Raw genomic sequence first — 21587 nt, 5'->3', positions numbered from 1 at the left:
GGGTCTCACCATATTTCCCAGGCTGGTCTTTAACTCCTGAGCTCAAGCAATCAATCCTCCCACCCTGGTCTCCCAAAGTGCTGGGATTACAGGTGTGAGCCACCACCAGGCCAGGCCTGCTTAACCCTTTTATATTGTTGTATTGTGTTCAAAGTTTGAGCAGTTAAAACAGGCTTGCCTGACTTCACTTGAATCTTGACCTAGGGCACTTCACTTGAATCTTGACCTAGGGCGTTTCTTCAATATTTACTCAATCTGAGGCTTGAGGAAATCTGAGGCTTCAGAACAAAGATTTTGCTTCATGGTTGTTAGTGCACAATAGGTACTTGATAAGTATCACAGACTCACTACAGACTGAAACATCTAATTTTCAAATTATAAACCTGTAAGATGAAAGCGTCCACGACTATAAGTTGGGTTATGTAACTTACCTTTCACTAGCAGTAGAAAAAAATAAATAAGCTAAATTATAACTGAAATTTGCATTGCATTAAATGAGACGTGGTCAAGTTCCAGGCACCATCCATGATCACAAACTCTCTGCCACTGGGACTCAGCACATAATTAAAGACCAGAATGCAGAAATCACTGCAATGATATTGTGAGGATTTTTTTTCTTTTGTTAATATGTGCATATTGTACAGACCAATTTTTAATTGATTTTTAATCAATTAGGTGAATCTCCTAATTGATTCTACAAGATTTAACCATAAAACCCTGACTTGATAATGCTTCTATAAAGGTGGCAGATAATAGTTAAGCTTCTCCTTGAATGTAAAGGTTGACTGCATAGATACTAATGCAGAAGGTTTTTTCTTCTTTTTTAATACATCCTGCCACATGTAGCAAACACTATCAGAAAACATGCATTATTCATTCTCGTCAATAGTCTAATATGCTTTTTAGAGTCTGCTGTGTGTTCACATTGTTATTTATTTGCACTTAACGGGTGGTCCTTTCAAAAGCCCCAGTTACTGCAGCCTAACATATGATTTTACATGAATCACCTGCTCTTTTGGTCAATAAAGAGAGTAAGTGAACCACAACCCGCTCAGGAAATGCAAACTGCAGAGATCATTTCTGTACCATTTCTCTCTTCCATAGACCAGGAAACTAATAGATCATATCACCACAACTAATTTAGAATTCTCCAAACAGAGCTCAAAATAAGGCACAAGGAAAACACTTAGAGCAGCTGAGATATTTCTGCTGCTTCTTAATGGACTAGACAGACCATGATGGGCTTGGAGCCATGACAGGCTCGATCAATGTGGCCACCTGACAAAGACAGGCTGGTGATTAGGGAGAAGCGGGGAGGCCTGCCTACTCCAGAAATAACTGCAATTTATTTCCAGTAGTTCCTGTCTCCAAAAATAAAGGGCTGGTTCACACTTTTCACGACCACCTAAAATTCTTACATATTGACATTTTAATGTATCAATTTTTTTTTGGCACCAACAGCAAATGTAGTATTTTCTGTCCTAATGCTATTTCATATTTTAATGATTTTCAGTGAAAACCATTCTAAAATCCTTTATGCATGTCCTTCACATACTAAACAAAGAATTTGCTTTTTCCTTTGTCATGTTCAGCACTAACAGGGGTTTGGTAAATGTTTGCTAAATTTATAAAAGATTGTATTCAATCCAAAGATGAATAGTATGCTGATATGGTTTGGCTGTGTCCACATCCAAATCTCATCTTGAATTGTAACTCCCACAATTCCCATGTGTACTGGGAGGAACCCCGTGGGAGGTGATTAAATTATGGGGGCAGGTCTTTCCTGAACTGTTTTTGTGATGGTGAATGAGTCTCACGAGATTTGATGGTTTTAAAAACAGGAGTTTGCCTGCACAAGTTCTCTTTTTGCCTGCCACCATCCATGTAAGACATGACTTGCTCCTCCTTGCCTTTCACCTTCCCCCATGATTGTGAGGCCTCCCTAGCCATGTGGAACTATAAGTCCAATAAACCTCTTTCTTTTGTAAATTGCCCAGTCTCGGGTTTATCTTTATCAGCAGCATGAAAATGGACTAATACATATGCACTGTGCCATTTCCAGATTCTACTGCTGTGTTGAGTTCAAACAGCATAGTGTGACTTTCAATGACATTTGTCATCCGGCCCCTCCTTATAAATTCAAATGTATCTCCCCAGATTTCTCAAGCAAATGCTTCACCCCAAATTGTCCATGCTCACTTTCTGTTCCACACTTTTGCCTTCTTCAAATTTGAGCCCTTTAGCGACCTAAAAAAACAGGCACTGAGCCACAAGGCCACACCCAAGATGTGAATCCCAGAGGGCTGTGACATTTAAAAACATAACAGAGGGTATTTGTCCCCACCCCTGAATTCCAGAGACGATACATTTCATCCCCAGACTTGGGGATGAAACACAAACTAGAATTCAATACCAACTGCCCCTTACTCATGATGTGACTCAGAAAAAAGTCACTTCAACTTCTTATTTGCCAATATTTCTGTATAACATGTCTAATATTGGGAGTGAAATTTATATATACAGGAATCATCTGAGAAGCTTGTTAAAAATACAGATGGGGGGAGTGTTATCTCTTTACCAAGATAATTAATTAGTGGGCTCAGCATGAGTCCTAAGAATCTATTTTCTACCAAGTTGACCAGGTAACGCCAAAACAAGTAGTGAAGGGGCCGCATGTTGAGAAATACATATACATAGCATTTGCAGTGACTTTGAATCAACTAATGCTTTTGCATCATCTGTAAAACCTGAAACATGAAAACCCAAAGACCAATGTGATTACTGCTGGTTACAAAGCTAAAAACGAGCACAGCAGAAAACCTAGCCAGGTCTAACTGAGAAGTGAGTGTGCACAGAACAGGTGGTGTCGGCCCCGGTGAAATCTCATCAGCTATAGAGATATACTGCCTTTGAGTTCTCTTTGCTACCAGAGCCACAAATAAATTAGAATGACCCAGACTTACTCTCCCTATCAGAATTTCCCCAGCAGCCAACTGCCGTCTTGTTAGTACCACAGTTTAGCCAGAGGAGGCAAGATATAAGCAGCCTGTATTGAAAAGCAAGAGCAATGTGAGCAATTTCGAGAACCCCTGATGCCAACACCAGGCCCTGGGCAGTCCCCTTGCTACCCCAGATGCTCCTGTCACTGGTGGGGGAAACACAGGAACGGTGCTGTTTGGCTCTGTAAGCTCCTTTCTTACACAACATGAGGCTTCCATTGTTCAAGGTTTATAGCCTGCCCTGTGAGACAATACTGTTTTCAGAAGCCTCCATTTTATGTAATTAAAGTTCACATTTCAGAAAACAGGTTTTCCTCTTTTAGTTCAAGCGGAACTTTGATGGCTTGCCAATAAGATTTGGATCTCCATCCAATATACTCTGTGAAAAAAAGCACATAGGCAAGGGGATGAGAGACCACTTTCAGCTATGTGACCTGGGGCAGAGAGTCAGCCTCAGTGAACTCAACCTCGCCTACAGAAGAAAATAGAAGGGGAGGTGGTTGTTAGCATTAAATGGAATATTTGCAGTAAGGATATAGTTCAGCTCACTACACACAGTAGGTATTCAGTACATTTTACCTTCCTTTACCTAAAACCATTTCCCAGCTCCATTCATGTAGAATAGAGAGTAACTCTCAATTTCAAGATTAAGTAAAAGATCGGTGGGACCAATTGCTGTATTCAACACGGGTAAACAATAGGAATTGATTCAATTATAACAAAAATAATCACTCTTCTTTTTTTGTTTTGTTTTTCAATCACTCTTTTTAATATTTAAATTCTAGGTTATAGCCTGCAATATCCATTATATAATCTGTAGATTCTGAGAGCCAGTAAATGTTACTAAATCTCACAATGATAAAAACAGCCTCCTCACACTGGTAAAAGATGAATGCCAACCAGAAATACAAATGCCTGCGTCCAGTATATACAGAAAAATGTCTCCAAGAAACCATTAAAAGGGAGAATGAGCCTTAAAATGTGTTCTAAGTCCCAGGAGAGACTCTATTTAAAGCAACCTCAGCAGATTTTCCAAACTATTTCCATCTTACTGGCTTTAGGTTAGGTAGAAAGGTTGTGATAAAGGACCACGTGCCATATTCTGTTTCACCCAGTTCACCTGTTTGGGGTTCAGTTAAATTATCAGTAAACCTTTTCCCTAGAAATATTTTTTTTTCCACCCACAGCTATAAAATCCTATATTCAAACACAAAGTAAAGCAAAGAATTACTGGAGATCCTTCCTCAACCTTAGCATGCAATTCAGGCCACAAGTCAGCCACCACTATTTTTTTCCTATAGGCTTAGAGAATCACTCTCCTTAGAAAAGAAGCCAATATCATTCATTGTACATGATTTTTAAAACTTGAATTTTTAAACGATTTCTGTTCAACTTGGGATTCAATCTCACTACAGCCACTAAACTAGCTGCTGACATTAAACAAGCCACTGTTAACTTCCCAGGGTTGGTTATTTCATTTGTAATATAAACAACTAGAATTGTATCCTTTATGTCTATAATTTTTAGTTTTTGCACAAACATGCAGTAATAATGTATACACACAACTAGATTCTATTGAGCACTCAAATTCACTTATTTATTTGAGAAATGACACAAACATCCAGGCACTGCACTAGAAGCAGGGCACCGAAAGGTCGACCCTGACTGCTCATAGATCTTTCCATTCTACATCATAGGAAAACTATGACTCTTAAAAGGGTCAAAGGTAGCAGAGCCAATGCTAGCCTGTGGGCTAAATTTTGACAGTGTGGCTTAAACAATTTTAAAAAATAAACTACAACAGAAAAATCAATCTATTCCACAAGAGTTAGTGTAGAAAAGAACTAGGCAGGCTCCTAAATCTTTCCTAATGCAGTTTTCTGGACTCTCCTTGGAATGTCCTTCAAATTGTTTGTGCTCTGAGATATGGGCCAAGGTGGAAGCTGCAAAGAAGTGGGGTGCAGGCAAGTCATGCAGATACCAGACAAATGAAGAGCATGTGAAACCTCAGATGTCAACAAGAGGACACCTCAAGATTCCCTCAGCTGGGTGCAAATTCCTTCTGATTCAAAGACCAAGTTTCTACCCTACACATTCAGCCCATGCCTCCATGTGAGTATCTGGAGTTCCCTGTCTAGAAACCTACTCTGGTGTGTAGGACGTTGCTAAATGAAATATACTGGTGACAGCATTAGTCTTAAGCAATCATGAAATTGCAACAGATATGTTTGAGGAAAGGCATAGTGTCTTAATAAGAGTCAAATGCAAACATATTGTCAACTTGAAACAGAAGGTGGAAGTGAAAGAGGTGCATTTAACATGAGCAAATTTACCTGATTTATACAAGCTGGCAAAACTCAGCCTCAGTGATGACTCTGAATGTTCTATTATTTACGTCCACAGCCAGCCTTGCACCCCCAACAACTTCCTACCCTGTAACACCGTCAAGAGTGGTGAGTGATGTGTTACAAGTTGCAACACTTCCTGATCGACACCAGGCATCCAACGTGGGGCAAGAGGTTTCAAAATACACAGTGGCTTCAGATTAGCACAGGTACCACAGATTCCACATGATTCTCAGATGTTAAGGAAAATACAGAATAAAAGCTTGGAAAGTAATAGTAAACTATGACTCATGAGTCTGCTTTAATGGGGAAAAAAAACCTAGTGAACTTATTATAGTTTTAAGTGGGTAGATTACTATGTCATTAATGTGAAATGGAAGGACCCAAAATAGATTAAAAATTGAACCAAAGGGAAGGAGGATTTTTGTTAGAACGGCATGTCCTAGCTCTGGTGAACCTACACCTGTCCCTCACATCTCTAAGATTTCTTCTAGAAAATAAATGGATTGAGTCACTTCATCTCTAAAACTCCAGGTATCTCAAACACTAATACAATAAATACTAATATAGAAAGATTTGCAGGTCCAAATCTTTTACATGTTTGGAACAATGGGTCCAAATAAATAAATAAATAAAATGTTGCCAGTTAGAATAAATGATCACGTAACATAAGAGGGGAAAATATCAAAGCTACACCTTCGTCAGCTGGAAGAAAGCAGAGGGTGAATTGAAATTATCTATGACCACCTGCAAAGAGGGAACATTTACCAAGATACCCGTCAGTCTCAGAAAATTCTTACTTCCTTTGGTGTCAACTGAAATCATCTGTCCAATGTGGGATCTCTTGCAATAAGGATATCCAACATAGATGGTGCTTTAAGATTTATTCTCTCTGTTTTTATATTGGGCCTCTTTGCCTCTTTTTCTTATCCAAACCTAAAATGTCTTCGGATCAGTCCTAAGCATGGTACATACTAAATTTCAGTATTCTAGATGACAGGATTCATACTTTGTAATGATTCAAAGGTGGGAGCTGCAAATGTTCTCCAATTAAAATCTGATAAATAAATGTGATTATTCAAAAAGTTTATTGAGCACCATGATACACTGCAGATCCATTGCAAACCGAATGCTTTTATCAACTTACCTCCCTTTACTTATTCACACAGACTTATTCCGTGTAACACAGCTGTGAAAGTGACAGAACTGCATTCCCAAAAAAGCGACGCTAGAATCCAAACCATCATCTAAGTCAGGCAAAAGCATTTGCCTTTACTTGGAATTATTGAATCTTGATTGTGATAGGTGATCCTAATAGATTCATGGCACTTCCCAAACTCAGTCCACAAGCCCACCCTTGTAACACTGCCATGCATGAGTGCAGCTTGTCTGGAAAGGAAAAGGCACTTTAAAAATGAACACAAAAGACAAATTACAATTACATTAGCAGATATTTGTTTTTTCAATTACAAATAAATGAGAACTAACTGCTAAAAAGAAGAGAATCTGCTTATGACTATTTGCAAATTAATTATTCTCACTTGTCATAATCAACACTAATTTACCTTCAAGATGCTAAAGTTTTCCTGGTTTGTTCTCTGAGAAAAAAAATATATATTTTTTCCCTTAAAGATCTAGTCTAGTTCAAATTACCAAAAACTCTCAAGTATAGTACAAATGGAGATTTGTAATCTGAACACATCCTAAAGCTATCAACATGCAAGTTCTACTTATAATGCTTTTCCAGAATAGCTATGTACATCTTTTGCATAACACAAATAAAAACACTAGATATAGTAATTAATGTTGAAGGATTTCTGTGTTCCATGAAGCCTCCTGAATGTGTTGGCAGTCTTCTCATCACTGGTAAGTAAAACACATGTAAATTTGTTAATAAAGCGAGTATCCACGCTCTCCCTTGATCACAGATTCCAGTCTGTAACCCCAGGTATCGGGATGCACACAGATGGTGGTCAAAGCAACATAAACTTCTCAATTTGGTAATTGAGGGTCTTCATGATTAAGACGATAGTTTTGAAAGATATGGGTCATTCTGAGAGATTGGGAAGGACCATGATTAATCAGAATTCCAGCAAGACTACACAGAAAAAAAACAAAATAAAGAAGAAACTGGGGAATCTAATGTCATACTTTGCATCTGTTCTCCTAAAACCATCATTACACTTGTAAAAGATCATTATAAGCCAGACATGGTAGTTCATGCCTGTAATCCCAGCACTTTGGGAGGCCAAGGTAGGAGGATCACTTCAGTCCAGGGGTTCCAGAACAGCCTGGGAAACATAGTGAGACCCCCATCTCTACAAAAAATACAAAGAATTAGCCGGGCATGGTGGCGTGCCCCTGTAGTCCCAGTTACTGGGAAGGCTAAGGTGGGAGAATTGCTTGAGCCCAGGAGGGTGAGCCTGCAGTGAGCCGTTATCATGCCACTGCACTCCAGCCTGAGTGACAGAGTGAGACCCCGTCTTAAAAAAGTAAATACAAATAAATAAATTAATAATCATTATAGAGATAAGTCCTTTTTAAAGTAACTAAATATTTTGAACTTTGAAAATAATGAAAAAAAAAAAACCAATTGATTATTTTACGATTTTGTCAGATGATTTCACTTGCCAGATTATGAGCTGGAAATTCTAAAATTTGTCTTTTCTTCTAGAGGAGAGGTCAGTACACTGGGCTGCCTGAAGTTTTATTGGAACATAGCCATGGCCATTCATTGACCTATTATCAGCAAGTGCTTTCGCACTGCAAGAGCAGAGTTGAGGAGCTGCAACAGAAACTGCATGGCTGGGAAAGTCTGAAGTATTTATTATTATCTGGCCCTTTAAGAAAAACTTGACTGACCCCTGCACAGAGTCTTAGATGAACGTACTTCATCAGTGACTCAGTTCCTATGATCAGATGAGAGTGCGATTCAGGTCTAAAGGATACTGCAAAGATTAATCAGGCACTTTTTGGTTTGCAACAATATTATCAGTGAAAAGCAATGTCACATGGGAACTTTTTAAGATTGGGAAACAAGATAGTCTTTTTGTTTCTTAACTCTAATTCCTTCTTCTATGTATTCTGCCTGAGAGCAAAGAGGCAGGTTGCTATACAGCACGTACCAGGTCAAAAACTCTGGACAGTCAGGTTAAACTCCCCAGGAGGTGTGGTGCCAAGGCAAAACATCCACAGAGAACATCTCCAAAAAATGTGCTTGGGTGTCAAGCAAGAGTTCCATCCCTTTCTGCTGCATGGCACACAGCAAGTCACCTAACCTCTGAGCCTGTTTTTTCACAAGCACAAAATAGGGATAATACCTTTACATGAGAGGGGATTTATAAAAATTAAATAAGACAATAAAGACTTAAATGCTCCCTCTTGAGCAGATGACATGGTCTTGTGGTGCCCTTCTGATTATATCCTGCCTGCCCATCTCTGAAGTTAGAATGTTCATCTTTGCAATGTTTCCATAATACCAAAAAATAATAGCCGAATGGCAAAAAATGAAGCTAAAGAAAACACAGCTGTTTCTTATCATGAGCTTACTCCCCAGTCACAGCTTCCCTTTAATTCTCCCTAGACCTAGCTTTCTCACCTACAAGTCCCAACTTAAGCTCCTCTCCTCCGCCCTCTGTCCATGACTTCCTCCAAAGGTTCAAGGAGCTGTCATCCTTGGCGCTCATCAATTCAGTCTTGGTGCACTTGCTGGGAGACCCATCCAGTTGAAGGGTTTTGAAAGCCCTCTGGGATGCTGAGGATTCTTTGTCTACACTCTAGAGCCCACTGGATTATTCCTTGAGCTTCAGACTCATGCACATAGTGATCTACAACTGACCCAACAGGATATCCTTCGAACTCAACATTTCCCCAAGTGAGCTCATCACTACCTTTCTCACCTACCCAAACCTTCTTTCTCCTATGCTCCCTCCCAAGAGATTAGAACCACATCCACTCCATTGCCCGGTCAGAAATGTGGGAGTCTTTCTGGACCAACTTTCACCACCACCACCACTACCCTCACATCCAATGCTTATGTTCCACTAAATATGTTCCACTAAAATATGTTCATAACTCCACTGCTAGGTGCTAGAAAACAAAATATGAGCTGAAATACTGCATGGCCTTCTGAGAAAGCTTTTGTTCTTCCCTACCTCCTCCTGCTGCTAGACAAAGACAGTTGGAGCTCCAGCCGCTGTTTGGACCCTTCCACAGAAACCAACACTGTGGAAGGAAGAGCTGAGAGATGAGTCTGAAATCTTTTTAACATATATTTAATGGTTTTGTATTGATGTAAAATCATTTTATATATTTCAGGGGTACATGTGATATGTTGATACTTGTATACAATGTGTAATAATAAAATCAGGGTATTTGGGATATGTAATGGTTTTGTATTGATGTATAATCATTTTATGTATTTTGGGGGTACATGTGATATTTTGGTACTTGTATACAACGTGTAATGATAAAATCGGGGTATTTGGGATATTTAATGGTTTTGTATTGACATATAATCACATTATATATTTTAGGGGTACATGTGATATTTTGATACTTGTATACAATGTGTAATGATAAAATCAGGGTATTTCGGATATCTGAAATCTGGAAACTTGATCACACCCCTCAACTACCAGATCAGCCCTAGAACCCATTTCTGGAATTTAACATATGAAGAGTTAACCTTTTCTCTCACATAAGCCATTTTAGTTTTAGGTTTTCTGTTCTATGCAGCAAAATCTAAATCTAACAGCATGTAGATTGCTCAAAACCACTCTTCAAACACCAAAAATTCAGGTTAAAATATTTCGGCCGGGCGCAGTGGCTCACGCCTGTAATCCCAGCACTTTGGGAGGCCGAGGAGGGCGGATCATGAGGTCAGTAGATCGAGACCATCCTGGCTAACGCAGTGAAACCCCGTCTCTACTAAAAATACAACAAATTAGCCGGGCATGGTGGCGGGCACCTGTAGTCCCAGCTACTCGAGAGGCTGAGGTAGGAGAATGGCGTGAACCCGGGAGGTGGAGCTTACAGTGAGCCGAGATCGGGCCACTGCACTCCAGCCTGGGTGACAAAGTGAGACTCCGTCTCAAAAAACTAAAATAAAAATAAATTTCAATACATTTGACAATACAATATTCATGCGACCCCTTCCCCTATGATCCATCTCTCAAACAAACTTTTCTCAACGACCGGTATTCAGAGTATAGGATCACTTAAAAATGGCAAGTCTGCTCACTGACTTCTCCACATAAATTATATATTGATGCTGTAAAAAATAAATAGTAACAAAAAATTAGACCGATTGTTAAGTTACCATAAAGTCAATGCTGAAAATTTCAGAAAAGAATACACAAGTTCATCAAAGAACACACTTTTTATGAAGTGCAAAGTTTTGTAAAGAACAAAGTGACCTTTTAAAGTCAAGTGGAATATGCCTCAAATTAAAATCAGGGCCGGGCGCGGTGGCTCACGCCTATCATCCCAGCACTTTGGGAGGCCAAGGCAGGTGGATCACTTGAGGTCAGGAGTTTGAGACCAGCCTGGCCAACATGGTGAAATCTCATCTCTACTAAAAAAAAAAAATACAAAAATTAGCTGGGCGTGGTGGCACATGTCTGTAACCCCAGCTACTTGAGAGGCTGAGGCACGAGAATTGCCTGAATCCAAGAGGCGGAGGTTACAGTGAGCTGAGATCACACCACTGCACTCCAGCCTGGAAGACAGACCAAGACTCCAGTCTTAAAAACAAGAAGAAAAAAAATTAAAATCAATGGTGTACCTCAGTATAAGTGGACAAAACAGTGCCAGCAAGAAGGGTGTCAGCAATAGGTAAAAATAAAAGGAAATCCTTAAAACACATTAGAATGAGAAGCCTTACAAATGGTCAAGAAATTGTGGGTTGAAGAAAAATTAATAAAGTCGGAAGATGCAAAGATAGATAAATGTTACTACAGACAAAAGAATCATTTATAGAAAAAATAGAGTCTAAATTGAAGTTTAAAAAAGGTAAAAATGTTGTGGTCACTTATTAAAATCTAGAGGTCTTCTTTTTTGTATTTTGGTGGCACTATTTTATTTTCTGAGATCTCAAACTCAAAGGGTTAAAACTCTTTGGATTTGTGATTTTAGGTAGGGTTGAAAAAAAGTGTATGCCAGGAAAATGCCTTAGCATTGACTGAATGTGACTGGAAAAGCCTCATGGTTGGAACAGTAACTGCATCTGGCTTCTGAAATTCCTCACCAGTTAATCATACCCATCTAGACTTTTGCTGGCCCCAAAGCTCAGTAGGGATCTACCACGCAGAAGGCCCTGAATGTTGCAATCCAAGGAGATAAAAATCCTGACTTGCGCTACAGGCATCCCCAAGAGAGGAGCAGATGGCTTCTTGTTTTGACCAAATTTGCTTCTGGATGAAAGCAAGAAGGCTGCAGGAAGACTCATTTACTGCACCCCATCCAGGACAGGCCCACCACCAATGCAAGGCCAACAACAGGGATGGTTCCTGCGTTGGGCCCTGCAGGCACAGAATAAGGGGATCTGAGCTCACAAGGGCCCTGAAAGTGCAAAAGTTTGAGATCTCAGAAAATAAAATAGTGCCACCAAAATACAAAAAAGACCTCTAGATTTTAATAAGTGTTTGTCTACAGTAATACTTATGCCAATGAGCCTCTACAATGCAACACATATATAACTTTGCAAACTACAATTAATTGGGGATGGGAGTGTGTGTTGATGGTTACTATGACATGGAGCAGGGCCTCCATACTTAAAGGATGCTACAGCCCGTGGAGTGGTGGTACAAAGGGAAGAAGGAAATCAAGGAGACCTAGAATAGGCGCACCACATGTAAACGTGCTTTTTAAATTATCAACAAGCACAGCTGCAGTGTGGTACGTATTTTTTAAGAGATTATGGTGTCGATTCATTCTGTGCCATCTTGTAGGCACCCATAAATGTGCGTGTTTTTGGAAACATGGTGCTATAGTTCGGGCTGGAAATCATTCACATTCTACAGGGGACATCATTCAGAGTTTAAAAGAATACTGAAGTGTCTGAGCTTGGTTTTATTAACCCTCAAATGTATGCAATGAGAATGTCCAATCTTTGAATAAACATTGAACCGTCTAACGTAATGATTATTAAACAACAGCATACCCGAGAGTCATGTCCAACTGGGGCTGAAACAGATATTTTCTGATGCTTCTGCAGCAGTAGCCTCTCTAAAGTAACACAGCATAGTCCACTATAAAATTAATACCATATATGTACTGACATTCAGGGAAAATTTTTAATTACAAAAGTCTTATCCAGCACACAGCAACAGCACATGCTGAAAAAAATTCTTTTATTTTCAACTATGACATAATTGTTTTCACATCAAATGAAGGCATCCAGCTACCGACAGAGGCTACTCCAGATAACGGACATTAGGTATCAACTAGGTCCTTTAATTTCAACAGTTTACAAGCACTGGGCTAAATTTAAGTGTGAGCCAAGGGATTGTCACATTTATAGCTGAAGTGAGAATTCTGACAACGTGACTGACTACAGGTAACCATTGAAAAGATATTTACTAGAATATTGAAAAGCACGAAACCACCTGCCCACCATCCCAGATCTGGAATATTCAAGTGTTTGAATGGAAATGATGATAAGCAACTGAGAACAAGACAGAGAGACAAGGGATGACCCTGGGCTATGGCCAGTCTACACATAAGACAACTCCATGGTGGCCTAGGATGCAAACAGAATCACAATTTCTCTGGTCACCAATGCCCTTTTCCAGGAAAGAGGGAGGCACTGCTGAAGAGAGACCACAAAAATGCTAAATGTTTTCTCATCCTCTGCAGTGCATTTATCCTCTGATTCTCATAACATAAAGTCTACTGATTTTCTAAGTTAAAGACGCAACATAAATGTACATACGAAGCACCAGCACACGGATACGAACACACCTCATTCCTGCCACTGTCTCACACTGAAAGAGATGCAATTTATTAAATCCAGCTGAGGGGTTATGTCCTGAAAGGCAGGCCTAAGTGCTGGGCCAGGAACTTTATAGGCCACATCAAAGTTGACCCCCAACCACTGGAACCTTTTGAAGAAGCAGCATTCGTGGTTAAAGGCACAACTTCAGATCGGTCTCAAAGCCTGAAAATATACAGAAACTACATTCATTGGGCAGTCTGGTATTCAACCAATTTCTTCTGTAATTGAATGAAGGCATAATAACACTGATGGTCTCCCATCCTCTAAACCAGATAAAAACACAGTAACATAGTTGTTGACTTGTATGAAGTCAGGATCCACGTCCTTTATAGAACCTATGGGGTATTTTCTCAGCCTCTGGGCACCTGGATAAAAAGCTCTGAGATCCAGTGGCCTATACTTTACATGTTCAGAACTTTTAAGAATCCAACATTCAGAAATCCAACTGACATTTAAAAGACAACCCTTGCTTTCAGAAATCCAAATGGCATTTATCTATCTACTTATTTATTTATTTAGAGACAGGGTCTGGCTCTGTCGCCCAGGCTGGAGTGCAACAGCGCAATCTCGGCTCACTGCAGCCTTTGTCTCCTTGACACAAGCAATCCTCCTACCTCAGCTTCCAGAGTAGCTGGGACTACAAGTGCGCCACCATGCCCAGATATTTTTTGTATTTTTTGTAGACACAGGGTTTCGCCATGTTATCCAGGCTGGTCTTCAACTTCTGTACTCAGGCAATCCGCTGGCCTCAGCCTCACAAAGTGCTGGGATTACAGGTGTGAGCCACTGGAACGGCCAAATGACTTTTATAAGGTGATATAAGGTAACTGATGGAAGGTAGGTTGATTCTCAATGGCCACTGCCAAAGCGTTCAGAACCCCAGAGGCTAAGAGGGAGCAAAAATGCTATTTTCAAAAAGACTTTCCACAGAAGGATTTGTAAAGCAAATTGGGAAAATGGGCAATTAGAGAATGAGGTCCTTCCAGATTTCTTCAAGTTACAAATATTCTAAGAAGCCTGCATCTAGTCACAGAGACGTGAGTTGACATTATTCATTCCTCTAATCATGAGTTGTATTTTACAAAGTTAAAACACAGCATTATTCATTCCTCTAATCACGAGTTGTATTTAACAAAGTTCAGCCAGTTTTCAGGGCGGCCACATCTCCTGCAGTCTAGAGTCTCCACCTTTCCAAAGGTCTTTTATTAATTGAGACGCAGTCTCACCCTGTCACCCAGGATGGAGTGCAATGGTGCGATTTCGGCTCACCGCAACCTCTGCCTCCCAGGTTCAAGCGATTCTCCTGCCTCAGCATTCCAAGTAGCTGGGATGACAGGTACGCACCACCACGCCCAGCTAATTTTTTTTTTTTTCTTTTATCTTTAGTAGAGACAGGGTTTCACCATGTTGGCCAGGCAGGTCTCGAACCCCTGATCTCATGATCCACCCGCCTTGGCCTCTCAAAGTGCTGGAATTACAGGCGTGAGCCACCGTGCCCGGCCAGTTCTTTTATTTTACAGTGTTGGGTTCTTGTCAAGAGAGTCTCAACTGTCCTTTAAAGAGGCCAAGCCCATCCCACAGCTGGGACAAGTTGTGGCTATTGTTTCTGGCTGAAAGACTTCCTCCAAATACCCCAGAGAAGTCTTCTCCAATAATTATAGGAAATTCTAGAAAACATCTAACCATGGTGTTGTTTTTTTTTTCCTGGAATTCTATTGATTTTTTCTTCTCTATCCACGTGTTGGTATTATTCGACTTATTAGTAGTAATGCCCTACCGTCCCCTAGTTTTACGTTTTGACTCCATGAAAGCCAGCACACAAGCTCAGGCATCATACAGACTTGGTTCTGAATCCTGGGGCTTCTGCTAACCCCTGAGTTATCCTGAGCAATGTATTTATTCACTGTGACCTCAATTTCTTCTTCCATCTTTCTTTTATCCCTTTCTCCATTTTTCCTTCAGCCACTCCAGCAATCTTTCTCTGTATGTTTTTGTTTTTTAAAAAAGTGAGCCAAACAGTAAAAACTGAGATTTTTCTGCCTAGAGAAAAAAAAGTAACTTTCTACACAGAGCCTACTAATTTTTAAAGGCCTATAAAATTTATTATCATTAATCTCATATTAAATTGCTGAGGTAAGAGTGTTTATTTTTAAAAATAAATTAACCACAAAGTGGTATTGATAGATTTGGTCTCCTGAATACAATTATATCATATATTTGGCATTTAGATTTAGCATTTATAAGATGTCTGTTGTAATATCAACAACTATAACATAAAACTCCATCTTCAAAATGGGAGAAAGCAAAAATAATTTTAAATATAAATTATTTGACAGCCACTACAGGGAAAAAAATGTCCCATTTCAACATTGATGTTTAAGTACACTTTTTAAAACTATAATTATAGTATCAGCTGGGCGTGGTGGCTCACGCCTGTAATCCCAGCATTTTGGGAGGCCGAGGCAGGTGGATCATGAGACCAGCCTGGCCAACATGGTGAAACCCCATCTCTACTAAAAATACAAAATTAGCTGGGCATGGTGGCGCACATCTGTAGTCCCAGCTACTCAGGAGGCTGAGGCAGGAGAAACGCTTGAACCTGGGAGGCGGAGGTTGCAGTTAGCCAAGATCGCACCACTGCACTACAGCCTGGTGACAGAGGGAGACTCTGTCTCAAAAAAAAACTATAATTATAGTACCTTTGATATACATAAACACAAATATATACTCAATGTCTTCCCTCCTATCAAGTCCCATGAAGGCTAAAATAGAAGTCTTAAGTCTGACGATGTAAACAATGGCAGTGTGCTTGTGGGTCACACCCAGACCCTCTGTCACGAGTTCCCTCACCCCTAAAATGCAGAGTTGTAAACGATGACTCCCAGGATTCCTCTGGCTGTGCCCAGTCTCAGATCCTCAACTTAGTGGACTTTACTAACTAGAACCTAAGCCCCTAGACACTCATGCATTAGGGATCCTTAAGGAATCTGTTTTCCTGATACTGGAAAACACTATTATGTTTTATTTATGTTTGAGGTTTGATATCATTGTTACCTATATATATATTTTTACAAAATAAATCAAACAAAAAGTGACACCATAGAGAATCAAGTCTGCTGTTAAAGTAGATCACTTATAAGCAGATCCCATTACACTGGCATGGACTAATTTACTTGTCTGAAAAAGCACACATGGTGTTAAAGCCACCTTTTACTTAATTATTGTGTCCTTCAGATTCCGAGAATGCACAATGCGTATAATCTTATCAAGAAGGTATACATTGGAAATATGTTCGTGTATAGACTCTCACCAAATTAAAAGTTATCTTCCAATATTTAAGAACCTAAAATATCAATTAGAAAACTTCAACCCTAGCTGATAGTTTACAATGTAAGGATATATTTGCAAAAAAATTATCTTTATCCAATTTCACATAGTACCCGGAACTTATTGCACTTGAAAAGTCACACACAATGAACATTCTGGCAAGAGCTGCAGTGCTTCGCAGGGACACAGCAGTGCTTTGTTTTCTGCTGGCAGTGGACAAGCATTTGGTGAGAACCAAGGTGCAGGGTGTTAGGGAGACAGACCTACGGTCTGGAGGCATAGAGCTTCCATGACAGACTAGGAAGGGAAATGGTGAGAGTCACATATAAATAAGACAAGTTCACCAACAACAAGATCATATGGTAAGCCACAATCCTAAAACAAGTAAGACAAATTCACAAATGAAATAATGACCATGTGTTGTGAATGCTATAAAGGAAACAGAGATCTAGATTAGAACAGGCAGGAGAATGGCAGGAACAGCCAACTCTTATGGAGGCATTACTCTGTGCCTGGCCAATCCTCACCTTCTGCTAATTCATAGCAAGAGGCAGACATCAATAGTGTCAAGTTAGACACTGGAAACTGAAGTTAAGAAGGTTGGAGGGGGCCGGGCGTGGTGGCTCATGCCTGTAACCCCAACATTTTGGGAGGCCAAGGGAGGCAAATCACCTGAGGTCAGGACTTCGAGACTAGCCTGGCCAACGTGGCGAAACTCTGTCTCTACTAAAAATATAAAAATCAGCTGGACGTGGTGGTACGCACCACGCCTATAGTCCCAGCTACTCAGAAGGCTGAGGCACGAGAATTGCTTGAACCCAGGAGGTGGAGGTTGCAGTGAGTCAAGATTGCCGCCCTGCACTCCAGCCTGGGTGACAGAATGAGACTCCCTCTTAAAAAAAAAAAAAAAAAAAAGCAAGAATTTAAGTCTCAGTGGCTTTATCATGATGCCCTTTTGTCACCTAGCATGTTAGCATGTCGACCTGCTGGGGGCAACAGACTACAGGTGTTCCAGAATGTTCCCTTTCCCTTTACACGCGATCTGGTTTCATATCCAGATTTTCAGAAAGGCACAGACTTACAGGGACGACAGCGCTTAAAAAACATTTTACAAGCACATGTTCACTTATTTCAAGACATGTCCTCCCTGCCTCCAAACACAAAGAAATCCTTTTAGAAGGAAAAAAAAAAAAATGCTTACGATTACCTTTTTTTTTTTTTTTAAACTGCGTTGACTTTTTTTTTTCCTAGACTTACTTCGACTCCTCAAGGACATTAGCACGCAGAGCAAGGATGTACCGTTACAAATAACATCATTTTCTGTTGTTTAAAGTTATAACGCAAAGCATTACAGATACTTTAAACAGATTATTAATAAGCACAATGATGTAACAAATGCACTTACAATCATTTAATCCCCCTTAAATTAAAATAAGAAGCCCTGACTTGAGCATTTATAAAGAGATAAAATTATGCTACTCTAATTGGAGATACGTGTCATTATAAATTTGTCCAAACTCACAGAAGGTACAACACCAAGAGGGAACCCTAATGTAAACAAAGGACTTTGGGTGACAATGATGCGTCAATGCAAGTTTATCAATCGTGACAGATGTACTCTGTTGGGGGATGTTGATAATGAGGGAAACTATGCATGGGGGGGCGCAAGACTTGTATGGGAAACCTCCGTACCTTCCACTCAATTTCGTGTGAACATGAAACTGATCTAAAAAATAAAGTCGAACAAAAAAGAGAAATAAAACCACAGGACAATCCTCACCCGCACTCATCACAGGTATATATATACAAAAACTTCTACTATTTCTTGCATTTTAATAACAACTGAGTCATTGATCAAATTTAAATGAAAACAGGAGTTACACATTCACTAAGGTTGAGAGTAATTGCTAAAACTAATGCTGCATCAAAGAATGCCTTCCTAGTCGAAGTAGGGGAATGAAAGGAGAGCATGATTTCACTCCTTTCTCAGCCAATCAAGAAAGCATACAGAATAGACGTGAATGACAGAGGTGTTTTCTTTTAGAGATATCCATTCACCCTTAAAATGTGGGACACTCGCATTTTGTAGAGACACAGTGCAGTTCAGTATCTCCGTTGAGAGTCCCTTCCTACCCCCATTTAATTAAACGCTGAAGTTTGCGTTTCAGAAAGCCCTGAGTTTGTGTGCCAGCTCCGTGTACTTGTTTTGCAGCCTTGTCCTTAAATCCTGCAGCACTTGGTTGGAGCTTCTGTTTTGTTCCTGCGAACTGTCCCCACAGGCCTGACTCCCGCAGAGCACAGTTGAAGGGACAGGAGAGAACATCGAGGGACACCCATGGTGGCACACACTGGCTCACTCCAGTTCCTGCACAGATTTACGAAAGCTTCAGGGCCTTGTTCACTCCCAGCAAATGCAGCAAATATACAGCACTTAAAGAAGTCACAGGAACATTACTCGAACTGGAAGCAAAACAATAATTTTCTTGTTGACTGATATGCTTCCAGCAAATGAGAGACATGCAACATGAACTAAGATGTTCTGGGTCACACTGGCTACGTAACCTATTATTTATTTCTCTGTGCCACAGTTTCTTCATTTGTACAATGGGATAATAATAGAATCCATCTCATCTAGCTGCTGTATTTTAAAACGTCAATCTTTGGGCCGTGCGCAGTGGTTCACTCCTGTAATCGCAACACTTTGGGAGGCTGAGGCAGGCAGATCACTTAAGGCCTGGAGTTCAAGACCAGCCTGGCCAAGATGGCGAAACCCCGTCTCTACTAAAAACACAAAAATTAGCCGGGCCTGGTGGTACATGTCTATAATACTAGCTACTCAGGAGGCTGAGGCACAAGAATCGCTTGAATCTGAGAGGCGGGAGTTGCAGTGAGGCGAGATCACATCACTGCACTCCAGCCTGGGCAACAGAGCAAAACTCTGCCTCGAGAAAAAAAAAAAAAAAAAGTAAAATGTCAATCTGTGTAAAGCTTAGAATGTGGTCTGCCTGGCACATGCTACACTAGGCAAGCCTGTGCTCACCAGACTAAAAGGTGTTATTTTGTAATGTTATAATTAAAAGAAACTATTAAATATTTTTAAATGCCATTGAAAAAATAAATCTTTGCCTAGTTTTGCCTTCTCTGTAATGATGGTTTTATGTTTCCAACTTAAGATCAAAATCACAACAGTTTTGTCTTTTTGTTTAGTAGGTGTCTTAGTCCATTCCTGCCGCCCTAACAAAATACCTTAGATTGGGTAATTTATAAAGAATCGATACCTACTTCTCACAGTTCTGTAGGTTGGGAAGTCCAAGATCAAAGACAAAAGGGGACTAGGGCACTCCTTTCAACCTTTTTTATTTCTTATTTTTCAAAACATATGGAATGCTTCACAAACTTGCACTGTCATTCTTGCATAGCAGCCATGTTCATCTCTATACGGTTCCAATTTTAGTATATGTGCTGATGAAATGGGCACATTACTTCTCTTTTTTTAAAGAGTCAGAGCCTCACTCTGTTTTTTATTTTATTATTTTACTTTACTTTATTTTATTGAGAGGAGTCTCACTCTGTCACCCAGGCTGGAGTGCAATGGCACAATCTCGGCTCACTTCAACCTCCACCTCCCAGAATCAAGTGATTCTTCTCCTGCCTCAGCCTCCTGAGGGGCTGCAATCACAGGTGCCCGCCACCACACCCAGCTAATTTTTGTATTTTTCAGTAGAGACAGGATTTCACCATGTTGGCCAGGCTGGTTTCGAACTTCTGACCTCAGGTGATCTGCCTACATCAGCCTCCCAAAGTGCTGGGAATACAGGCGTGAGCCACCACACCTGGCCAGAGCCTCACTCTGTTGCCCAGGATGGAGTGCAGTGGCATGATCACGGCTCACCCCAGCTTCAAACTCCTGGGCCCCAACCTGTTATTTATTTATTTATTTATTTATTTATTTATTTATTTATCTTTATTTTTATTTTTTTCTCAACATGTTTTATAACAGCACTAATCCCATTAGTGAAGGTGGAATAATCATGACCTCGGCATTTCCCAAAAGGCCCCAGCTCTTACTTAATACTATCACACTGGGCATTAGATTCCAACATAGGAATTTTGGTGGAACACATATATGCAAACCATAGCATAGGGTCACTTTAAAATTACATCTCTATAAACAGTGCTGACTACAAAACTAGACAAATGAAAAGAAGAAACACCTCCATGCTACCAGGATAAAATTTCCAAAGACCTCATTAAAACGGTTACCAGCAAAGAGGATTTTGAATTAGTACAAATTCACAGATTTTGGGGGTAATCCGGACTAAAAGAGTTTTACTTCACTAATTTAAGCCTGTGTTTTCAAATGAAGGGCAGTATCACATGCAAATACAACACATATATCCAAATTCCTAACTGTGTCCTAACTAGGATCAGCTTTACTTTGCAAGGCTCTAGAAGAAAGATAACCAAAGTTGTATTACAAGATTGACAGCCTAGGGTATTTAAACACATCCTGACATTGACACCAAGACCCCAGGGTGAGTGTGGGGTCAACGGTTATCACCAAAAATATGGCCTTCTGTTCCATATACTAACACATTGATCTGTTTTATTTAGATCCTGAGTTTAGTGACCTCAAGAATTATTTACCATAGTGGATAGGGAGAATTTCCACATTTGCCAAGGCTTTCTTTAAGAAAGAGCTGGGCCGAGCTCACGCCTGTAATCCTCGCACTTTGGGAGGCTGAGGCGGGCAGATCATGAGGTCAGGAGATCGAGACCATCCTGGCTAACACGGTGAAACCCCGTCTCTACTGAAAATACAAAAAATTAGCCGGGCATGGTGGCGGGCACCTGTAGTCCCAGCTACTCGGGAGGCTGAGGCAGGAGAATCACTTGAACCCTGGAGGCAGAGGTTGCAGT

At 40.3% G+C, this 21587-nt stretch overlaps 1 protein-coding gene and 1 non-coding gene across 2 annotated transcripts in view; both read right to left on the bottom strand.

Annotated features, from left to right (window-relative positions):
• Positions 1-21587, bottom strand: part of BASP1 (brain abundant membrane attached signal protein 1) — a 58973-nt gene that overhangs the window by 15786 nt on the left and 21600 nt on the right. The gene's annotated exons all lie outside the window — the stretch shown is intronic.
• On the bottom strand, positions 20041-20145 carry LOC129037680 (U6 spliceosomal RNA). Its single transcript, XR_008502909.1, has one exon. It is a non-coding gene; the product is annotated as a U6 spliceosomal RNA (small nuclear RNA).

Source organism: Pongo pygmaeus, chromosome 4 (genome assembly GCF_028885625.2).
Source record: "Pongo pygmaeus isolate AG05252 chromosome 4, NHGRI_mPonPyg2-v2.0_pri, whole genome shotgun sequence".
Lineage (NCBI taxonomy): Eukaryota > Metazoa > Chordata > Mammalia > Primates > Hominidae > Pongo > Pongo pygmaeus.
This window is presented reverse-complemented; position numbering and strand designations above follow the sequence as displayed.